The sequence below is a fragment of the Pongo abelii genome, chromosome Y, assembly GCF_028885655.2.
Source record: "Pongo abelii isolate AG06213 chromosome Y, NHGRI_mPonAbe1-v2.0_pri, whole genome shotgun sequence".
Lineage (NCBI taxonomy): Eukaryota > Metazoa > Chordata > Mammalia > Primates > Hominidae > Pongo > Pongo abelii.
Genome location: NC_072009.2, coordinates 39,189,263 through 39,200,707, shown reverse-complemented (window position 1 = coordinate 39,200,707; position 11,445 = coordinate 39,189,263). Strand labels below are relative to the sequence as shown.

The 11,445-nt window shown below is 36.0% G+C and overlaps 1 pseudogene; it reads right to left on the bottom strand.

The window, feature by feature from the left end:
• Positions 1-383: 383 nt before the first annotated feature.
• LOC129053450 (testis-specific chromodomain protein Y 1-like) lies at positions 384-2,360 on the bottom strand (annotated as a pseudogene).
• Between the last annotated feature and the right edge of the window lie 9,085 nt (positions 2,361-11,445).

The window sequence follows — 11,445 nt, the reverse complement described above, 5'->3', positions numbered from 1 at the left end:
TCTGAAGTGCTTGTGCCACTGTAAAGTCAAGGGCACCATCTCATACAGTTCTGTGTCCTTCTGGGAGGGAAGCTAAGGCTGCCTTATAACCCAGTAGAGGTATTGTAGCATACAAAAATAAGAAAAATCAACATTATTACAGGATTCTCTGTCATAAACATCCAATAAAACACAACTCTGGTCTTATATATAGTAGTAGCCATAGATACACATTAGGGCTTCCAAGAAGAATCTAGTACCCAACAGTCTGCTTTTATATTTGAGTTTATGTGAGCATAAAATAACCACATTTGGGCAAACAAGCTGTTTTATTATTTCTTTTAAAACTACAGTGCTTAAAAATGATGTAATAATTTCAATACCTGGCTTGGACATTTCCGGTTTTGTTTCCAAGCCTTAGCTATGGGTGAAACTGTTTTGGGCTGTGAAGATGGATTAGGGCATCTTGCAACTCATGATGCATTTGGTTCAGCTTAGTTCTCGCGTCCTAAGCAGACAGACTGACAATTAAAACTCATCAGTTTTATTTTCAACATACTTTAACATGGATTCTATCCCTTGGGCTGAGCTCCAGATCTTCCTCAGTACCTCACACTCTCTCTCATTGGCCTGTTCCAACTCCAACTTAATATTACAGCGAACAAGGGCCTTAGATTCTTCCAGTACAATTTGATTATATGAGGCAAGCTCCTTAATTTGAATCACAACCTCTTGGGTGAAAGTTCCACTCAAAAATACCTGAGAGACCAGGCCTTTGGCACATGACTCCCGTGCTGTCAGCTTTCGCCCAGCAAATAACATTTCATTGGCAGATGCTTTACCCATCATTTTTTGAAATGTAATAGTTGAACAGCCATCTGGACTCTGTCCAAAGGTCATATAAGGGGTTTGGAACCAAGCCTTTTCATTAGCCCACACGAGATCACAAAGAGGCAGGATGGATGCACCTAGTCCAATGGCAGGGCCATTGACTGATACAACAATAGGCTTTTTAAATTGAATAAAAGTATTCACAAATTACTTGATGGTGTCCACCATTTCAAGGCTTGCTCTGTTTCTGTCATTCCTTAAGTGTGTCACAAAGTACCCAAAATCAAGACTGCAACAAAAGACACTTCCAGCTGTACTGAACAGCACGAGCTTGCTGTCATCCACAGCAGCACTATTCAGAGCTTTAAGCATTTCTTTAATTGCTTCTGTATTCAGTGCATTTTTTTTCTGTCGATCTAGTTGATAGCACTATCTGGGTGAATCCATCCTCTTTCTTCACTACAATGTCTCTGTATGTGCTGGCACTTTCTGTTAACCTTACGGTAAAGTACGTCTTCTTGATAAAAGGCTGGTCTCTGCTGTCATCAGTAATATTTCTTTGCGCACCTTTCACCTTTGAAACTGAGGTATGCACCTCTGTTGTTCCATTGGCTGCTAATGAGTCTATTAATACCACTATACCTTTTTGGATGACTGAAACTGTGGCCATGGAAGCAGTAACTGAGCCAGACATCTGTGACATTGGTGGGTGTATCTGAGTCTTGTTCTCTGTTCCAGTTTGTTCTGCACCAGGACGTGATAAATTGTCCTGGAGGAATTTCCCTTCTGTCACCTTGAAGACCACCGTGTCCTACTGATCTGCTGCAACAGGGTCCAGTTTCCCATGTTTCTGAAAGCCACTCACAGTTTTCTTGTTGTTAAAGGGGCTGTCAGGTGCAAGGATCTTGATAGTTGAATTTATTATCTCCATATTCTGTGTGTTGGAGAGAATTGAAGCTGCCTTCCTCCTAACGATCTTGCTGGCAGCAAATAACTTGCTATTTTTGGATCTGTGGTGTCTATCAGTCACTAGCGTTTTAGGAGAGTTCTTAGAATAGCTCGCTTTTGTAGATCTGGAAGTTCTTCTTCTGACATTGTTTGAAAAAATTCTACTGGTTCTAGTCCATGTCAGTTTCTTCCGTTTTTCAGTCTGTCGTCTATTAAAATCATGTATACATTTTTCACAGTCCGTGAGGTGCTGCTCTGGTTCCCAAGTGTCATCCTGTTTGTCGTAAGCTTTCCACTGAATCAAACACTCTGTATTCCCATTTTTATCTTGTCTTTTGTCAACAATACTTTCAACCTCAAACTCCTGGGAAGCCATGAGGAAAGAGACAGGATTGGAGCAGTTGCTGTGCCAACATTGTTTCAGTTGTGTCTCTACATAGCCACTCCTTTCTGCCTCCAGTTCTTCACCAGCTTCTGCGTATGGATGAACCTCTTCTATTTCGTCACCACTGGTGTATTGAAAATTGTGTGAAATAGCAGCTATGCTATGGTGCATGAGAGCTTGCTCAGTAGCCTCAGGTGAGAGTAGCTAAATCCACAGCCACAACCTTCTGGTGTAGAACAGAAAGCTTTCTTCCTTCCTGTTACTCCTTTGTGTTTGTTTGTTTAATTGTGGTTGCTATGACGATTGTATGGAACATTCTAATGTTCTAACATTTTTAATGTTACACTAGCGTTCCTTCAGTAACATACAAAACCTTTACTCCTGTATAATTTACCTCCACTATTTCACTTACTGAGTCCTCAAAATTATACCTTTATTCATTTTATGTCAAAAACACAAATTAGAAGTGCTTTTTTAAATTAAATATATTTGTGTTTTAAGGTACGTGGAGAACAACTTGTGGAGGTGCATGTTGTTAATTTTTTTTTTTTCTTTTTGATATGGAGTCTCACCCTGTCACCCAGGCTGGAGCTCAGTGGTGCTATCTTGGCTCATTGAAAGCTCCATCTCCCGGATTCATGCCATTCTCCTGTGTCAGCCTCCCAAGTAGCTGAGACTACAGGCGCCTGCCACCTTGCCTGTCGAATTTTTTGTACTTTTAGGAGAGACTGGGTTTCACCGTGTTAGCCAGGATTGTCTCGATCTCCTGACCTCGTGATCCACACACCTCAACCTCCCAAAGTGCTGGGATTACAGGCGTGAGCCACCGTGCCCGGCCAAATGTTGCATCTTATATATTTGTACATATATTTATCTTTACCTTAACCTTTGTTTGTTCATACTGCTTTTGAGTGTCTGTCCATTCTACCCTGAAGTACTCCATGAGACATTTCTTAAAGGGTAGTCTACTTGAAAAGGGTGCCAGCTTTTATGTGGGAATGTCATAATGTGTCCCTCACGTTTGATGGACAATTTGGTGGATCATAAGGTTTAGGTTTGACAGTTTTTTCTGACATCACTTGGAACATATTAGTCTACTGCTTTCTATCGTCTTAGTTTTCAGATAAGTAATCTACTGCTTTTCAGTGGTTGTTAAGATAAGCAATCCACTGTCTATTTTTAGGGTCCCTTTTACATGACTAGCTACTTCCCCTACTTCCTTTGAAAATCCTCAAGATTCTCTTTGTGTTTGTTTTAGACAGTTTAATTATCAGGTAACTTTGCGTTTGTTTCTTTGAGTTTTTGTTACTTGGAGTCTGTTGAGCTTCTTGGGTGCTTACTTATTGTCTTAAATTGTTGCATTCTTTATGACTATTTTGCTAAATAGTCTCCATGATCTTTTGTCTCTTCCTCCGATCTTTCAAAATGCATATGTGTGGCTGCTTGATGGTGTCCCTCAGGTTTCTAGGCTGTATCAATTTACCTTGCCCCTTTTCAGACTCTGTTCATGACCACTATATGGGTGAATGCCCCCAAGGGTATGTATCACAGTGTGGGGACAGTTTGTCAGTTGGTCTCGCAAGGCTGATGCATCCCATAGCTCAATTCCCAGACTTCAATCATTGTGGTCTCATTAGTGCACTACAATCTAGAAATCTCTAAATGTGAGGTATCACACAGAGTTCTTTGTCTCATGGCCAAGAAAATTAAGGAGGGTGGATGCAAAAAGGTTGAATCAAAACTTTTACAAGTGAAAGTAAAAAACTCTTCACAATGGGGGTGGAATGTGAGTGGTTTACCTATTATGAGACTGTGCTTTACAGTTTCTAAAGGCAGAGAAGTAAAGGAATGTGCTTAGTGTTTTTGGAGTAAGCATTATTCGGCTTGGCCCTGAAACTTGGTCTTGGATTCACCTGGAGCTGAAGTGATGATTTGTAGAAGCTACAAGTCTCAGCCTTGGAACTTTGCCCTGGACCAAGAAAGGAGCTGAAGTGACAGCTTGGCCCGAGACCTTGGGCTGGGACCAATCAAAGGATGAAGCAATGTCTCATGGTCACAATAATTAAGGAGGCTGGACGATGCAAAGTTCAAGTAGGAGCTAAAGTAACACAACAGCCATCTGGACTCTGTCCAGATGTCATATAAGGGATTTGAAACCAAGCCTTTTCATTAGCTCAGAAGAAATCACAAAGAGGCAGTGTGGATGCACCTATTCCAAAGGATGGGCTGCTGACTGATATAAAAATAGGCTTTTAAAATTGATTGAAATTATTCACAGTGTTCTTGATGGTGTTCACCACTTCAAGGCTTGTTCTGTTTCTGTCCTTCCTTAAATACTTCAGAAAGTACTCAAAATCGAGACCACAGCAAAGGACACTTCCACCTGCACTGAACAGCACAAGCTTGCTCCCACCCACAGCAGCCCTATTCTGAGCATTAACCATTTCTTTAATTACTTCTATATTCAGTGCATTTTTGTATGTTGATCTAGTTTATAGCAACATCTGGGTGAATCCATCCTCTTTCTTCACTACAATATATCTGTATGTGCTGGCATTTTCTGTTAGCCCTCTGGTGAAGTACATCTTCTTGATAAAAGGCTGGTCTCTGCCATTGTCAGTAACATTTCTTTGTCCACCTTTCACTCTTGCAACTAATATAAGCATGTCTGTTTCTCCATTGGCTGCTAATAGCCCCATTAATAACACTGTAGCTTTTTTGGTAGCTGAGTCTGCAGCCATGGAAGCAGTAACTGAGCCAGACTTCTGAGAAAACAGTGGGTGAATCTGGGTCTTGTTCTCTATTCCACACTGTCCTGCCCTGGGATCTGATAAAGCCCTGATGAGATTCCCTTCCTCCTCCTTGAAGACCACTGTATCCTGCTGATCTGCTGCAATAGGGTCCAGATTCTTGAGTTCCTGAATGCCACTCACTGTGTTCTTTTGTGACTAGGGCTGTGAGGGGCAAGTGTCTTTCTTGATAGTTGAATATAGTAGCTCCATATTCTTTGCGTCAGACAGACGTGACCCTGGATTACTGCTAACATTCTGGCTGGCAGCACATAACTGGCTGCTTTTGAATTTGTGGTGTTGGCCAGACGCTAGAGTTTTAGGAGCATTCTTAGAAAAGTTGGGCTTGGTAGATATAGAAGTTCATCTTCTGGTATTGTTTGAAAAAGTTCTAGTTGTTCTGGTCCATGCCACTTTTTTATTTTTTCTGTTTTTTAGTCTGTCATCTGTTAAAGTCATATATACATTTTTCCCCAGTGCTGCTCTGGTTCCCAAGTGTCATACTGTTTCTTCCTAACCTTTCCAACACCAAATTTTATTTATTTTTCTTTTTTTAGACAAAGTCTTGAGCTATCACTCAGGCAGGGGTACAGTGGCACAGTTGCACAATCTTGGCTCACTGCAACCTCCGCGTCCTGGGTTCATGTGATTCTCCCGCCTCAGCCTCCAGAGTAGATGAGATTACAGGGGCCTGCCACCACACCTGGCTAACTTTATGATTTTTAGTAGGAACAGGTTTTCATTGTATTAGCCAGGATGGTCTCAATCTCCTGAACTCGTGATCTGCCCGCCCCAGCCTTGCAAAGTGCTGGGATTACAGGGTCACACCTGTAATCCACTTCTTTCTGCCTCCAGTTCTTCACCAGGTTCTGCATATGGATGAGCCTATTCTATTTCATCGCCACTGGTGTAGTGAAAATTGTTTGAAATAGCAGCTATACCATGTGCTTTAGGCTCACCACACTTACACCCTGGTGGGACAGCTTGGGCTTTGTCTCATGGTACATGGTAGCTGGCTTGGTAGCCTCAAGTGAGAGTAACTAAATCCACATCTCCTACTTTCTGGTGTGGTACAGAAAGCTTTACACCTGCCTGTTATTCTTTTTCTTTTTTAATTGTCATTGATACTGTGATTACATTGAATACTCTAAAGTTATTCCACTTTTAAGATTATACTAGCTTACTTTCAATAACACACAAATCCCTTAACGCTGTAGAGCTTCACCCCCATGATTTTCTTATTGAGTTCTCAAAATCATACCTTTATGCATTGTATGTCAAAAACACAAGTTAGTTATAGTATTTTTATTAAGTATATTTTTGTTTTAAATTACATGGGAAAAAAATTGTGGAGGTGTGCGCTCTTATTTTTTATGTTTTATCATATCTTCTACATTTATCTTTACCGTAATATATATTCATTCATACCGCTCTTTATTGTCTGTTCATTTTACTCTGAAGTATCCTATAAGGCATTTTTTAAAAAGATAGTCTACTGGTGAAATGTCCCAGCTTTTATCTGGAAATGTCATGATTTCTCCCTCACTTATAAGGGACAATGTTTTGAACATCAGATTTCTGTTCAAAAGTTTCTTCTTACATCATTTGGAATATGTTAATCTATTGCTTTCTGTCCGCTGAGTTTTCAGGTAAGATTGCTGATTAATTTTGAGGGTTCTTGGAACGTTACTAGCCACTTCTTTTGTTGCTTCCAAGAGTTTCTCTATCTTTCTTTCAAAGGGTTTAATTATCATATAATTTGAGTTTGTTTCTTGGAGTTTCTCTTACTTGGAGTTTGTTGCGTTTGACATTCTTTACCATTATTGTTTCTAAATAGTCTTCCTGATTCTTTTTGTCACCCTTTGAAATTCCAGTATGCATAATATGGCTGCTTGATAGTGTTCCACAGCATTTTAGGCTTTGTTCTCATTACTTTACTTTTTTTTCTATCATTTCCTAACTTAATAATATTAACACCCTTTCTTTGGTTTGCTGATAGTGTGTTCTTCCCCCAGCTCAAGTCTGCTTTTAAATATCTGTAGTGATTTTTTTTTTTTACTTTTATCTCTAGACTCTTTTAGGTTTTAAAATAATTTTACTTTTTTAATTAAATTTGTTCACAACTTTTTGTGCTTCTTTTGTTTCTTCTATTAGCTGACTCTGAAACTTAATTCTGAATATTATGTTTTAGTAAGACCACCATTTGTGCTGTCTAAAAAAACTTTCAGATCATAATTTCTTTTTAATTGTTAAAATGAGCCATATTTCTCGATTTCACTGTACAGTTTATCTCTAGAATTCTTTAGGTTTTAAAATAATTTTACTCTTTAGATTAATAATTTTTGTTCATAATTGTTTGTGCTTCTTTGTTTATTCTATTAGCTTATTAAGTATCTAAATTTTAAATATTACATTTTGGTAAGGCTGCCATTTGGGCTGTCAAAAAAGCTTATTTTTTCGTAGTTTTTTTTGTAGTTGTTCTTAAAATGAGACATACTTCCCTATTTCACTCTGTAGTTTGTGATTTTGCCGGGGGTGAAAAAGAGCATTGAAATTTTAAAGTGCTGTAACTTTGAAAATAAGATTTTCTACTTCTATGGTTTGGTAGCGTTTTGTTTATTCATTACATAGGCTCTTTCCCTCCTGTAAATCAGCTGTAGTGAGCTTATTCTGGGGTCTTTTTTGAGGCACATTGTTTTGGGGCATGTATCGTTAAAACCACATTTCATTTTATATATATATATATTTGTGTGTGTATATATAATTAATATATATGATTTATATATACTATATCAGATATATTATATATCATATATAGTATATCAGATATAGTATATATAATATATTATATATTACATATGATATGTATATATGATATATAATATACAATATATGATATATATCATATATACTATACATAATACATATATTATATATAGTATATATAATATATGTATTATATATCATATGATATATATGATATATAGTATATATTAATTATATAATATAATATAATTATATATGATATTATATATAATATTATGTTACATAATATATAATACTATATATAAGTCTATATTATATATAATGTATAATTTAATATGTTATATATTATATATAATATGTAATATATTATATTATATAATATATATTATTTTATATATGATTAATTATATATGATTAATTTTGAAAGTTTTAGTCTACAAATGTCTTCAGAGAAAAAGAAGAACAATCAGGAAAAAAATATTTTTGCTTTTTAAATCTACTGAAAGTTGGTTGCACAGAGGGACAAAGAGCCTGCATAATGTTTAGGGAATAAAACAATGACTATTCACCTCTGTCGGGACCTCCATAAGCAGAAGCAGCAATCGGCAAGTGAGTCCTCCTGAGATTTGGAGGACAGAGTCCCTTCTGTTTACCATGGCTCTTGTAAGCTGCTCCAGAAATATTTGGAAGGCCGCATCCCACAGAGGTGGTTAATAAAGAATAAGTAGCTGCTGCTGATCTGGGCTAGAAAATTGATGAAATTTAATTTTTATTTACTTTGCAAATCTTTTTTTGGAAGCTGGAAAACTTCATGTAGACTCGGAATTCTATAGTAATTGCATCATACTAATCCTTCCACTGCACCTATTGTATACTTGAACAGACAGATATACGGTGATCCGTTGTACATTGCATAACTTTCCCAGAATTTACTATCATTTTACTTTGGCCTATTTGTCTTTACACCTAAAGCATGCCTCCCATAGAAGTCACAAATGTGACTCCTTCGTTTAAATGTACACTTGCAACAATGTGTGACTTTTTAAGCAAGAGCTCACATTTACAGTTCTTACAAGTAAAATGTTACATACTCTGACGTTGACTTACATGTTTTTCATACACTCTTTCTTCTGCTTGATCCCGAATTTATTTTTTGCTCGTTTAAAAAATTTGGCTAATATTTTAAAACCTTCTGTTGTATTTTTTATATTACAATTAGGTGTATTTGGGATTTCAATTATTATTGAAATCTTAAAATAGCCTACTATGAACAATACTAACTTGTGCGAATAATTTAGTGTTTAATGTCGACAATGTAAAAATACGCTGCTCTTGTAGTTGTCCATCCTTCTCAATTTATATTATTGTTTGTGATTATATCTGTCCACACAGACTGTTCATTAACAGTTAAGTTTGCCAGGGTTGAAATAGTAATAGCATTTTTCTTGTAGAGAAGCTTTAGTCACAATTTCCTTTAGCTCTTCTTTACCCAGACATGTTTGCTTGAATTTCATTTTACCAGTTATATATATCAGGTTTGATAGCATTTTTCTGTTAAACTTCGATATCCCACCACCTTCTGACTTCATGGTTTCAGCTGAACAATCATTTGTTACTTTAATCAAGACCTTCTTGTACTTAGCAAATTGCTATTCCTTATCTGCTTTTACAATTTTCTTTGTATTGGCTCTTGATTGCCTATAATGTTTTCTGATGTGGCTATCATTGACTATATTGTGGTTAAAGATTTTTGTCCTCTTTCATCTTTAGATTGAGATTTTTAAGTTCAGGAAATGTTCAGCCATTTTTGCCTTACAAATTTTTGGCTTCTGTTATTCTTCATTTATCAGATGTCCATATTGCATGTACCAGTACACCTCATGGTGTTCTATTTACTCTTGATTTTTTTTTTTTTTACTTTCTTTTTAAATTTTAATCCTCAGACTGTGTTTTCAGTTTTTATTCCTTCAGATTGAACGAATATTTACCTGCTCAAATGTGCTGTTAAACCCCTTTATTATAGACTTTATTTCGGTAGTTATCCCATTTTTTTAAGGGTTCTTTTGTAATTTGTCTCACTGACGCTCTCATGTGATTCTTTGATCATTTGTCTATCATTTCTCTTTAGACCTACTTAAGACTGCTGTTTTTAGTTCTTTGTCTATAAAATTTGGGACACACTTAATTCCTGCATTTAGTTTACATTGTTTATAACTTTCTGTTTGTTTTTGTGTTTCTGCTTTTCAGAAAACTATATTTGAAATGTCATAATGTGCTAACACTGAAAGTTACCTCTGCATTTGAAATGTCATAATGTGCTAACTCTGAATGTTTTTTGTTATTTCTGAAATGCAATGGGTTAGTTATTAAAAGCTTAGCTTGCATTCCATTGGCACTTTGAATAAGAGCAATATGAAAACTATCACTTTTAAATACAGGGTATGTATTAACATTCTCCTTTAACTCTCAGGGGGATTGTTTATCTCTCTCTCCTAACATTCACTTTCTTCTCACTCTGAAGCTACAGAGAAACTTGAGGGTTAAAGTATATTGTTTTACATTTCTTTTAGAATGTTACTGTTGTAAAAATATGCATGATTTTTCTAAGTGCTTCAGTATGTTAAACTGCTTTTGAATACTCAGATTTTTACAAATACTAATCTAACTTTTGTTCCTGTTTATGCTTAACCTAGTGTAAAAAAACCGTATTTTTGTACACAGCAACTTAAATATTTGTGACAAATTCCTGGAATTTCCAATCAGTAGTGACTTCTGAGTTAGGCAAAGGAGAAATAAATGTTTATTTTATCAAATTTTCATATGTCCTCTAGAAAGACTGGGGAAAAAAAATACAATTTAGCACATAAGTGCTTCTTTCCTTTTTCCAGGAGCAGGAATCAAGTCCTCATTTTGACAGTGTGGACTTCAGTTCTGAAGGTTTCATTTGTGCCTAGGAGGTGATATAACAATCCTTAAAGAAAAAAAAATTTACGATTTTATAATTGTCTTTCTGGATTAAATGTTTACTTGGTTGATATAAACTATTGATTTTCAGGGTCCAGAGTGTCTTTGATGGTTTGAAACTTTTTTTTTTTCTTGGAATGTTTTGAAACTGCCATCCCTGCAGTTTTGCTTTTATTTTTGTCTATGAATCACTGAGTGTTTTCTAATTTCAGAGTTTATGGTTATTTATGAGGTTTATGTTTTGTCTCTTGTTTAAAATACTTAAAGTGAATGTTACACTTCTAATTTTGAATCCCAGAGGTTAGGTTTTTGTTTTAGTGGTTATGTTAGAAAGTTTTTTTTTTAAGTCAAATTATCAATTTTGTAGAAAATGTATGAATTAAGATTTTCTGTTATAAAGCACACTTTGATTTTTGTAAAACAAATATACAGTAAGTGGCTTACAAAGTGACTTTCAAATAAATATCTAAAGACAATAATAAGAAAATAATGTAAGCATGCAGCAAGATCAATAAGTACAATGATTCCTGGTGGAAGCTGGTATGAATTGTTTTTAAAAATCCAGCTACCTGTGGCTGCAGCAGACTGTAGAAGGGGAAAAATTATAGAGGATAAGCTCATAGATGTAACAGACAGTCCACGTGATTGTCTGGGGTTTTTATAGGTCTGCAGATTTTACTTTAGATTTCACTCTAACCCTGGTTCATGACTGAAAGTGGTATTGGTAAGGTTCTTACTAGCATCTATTGCTGAGAGGTTAGAAATGCTGCTAAATATACTAAA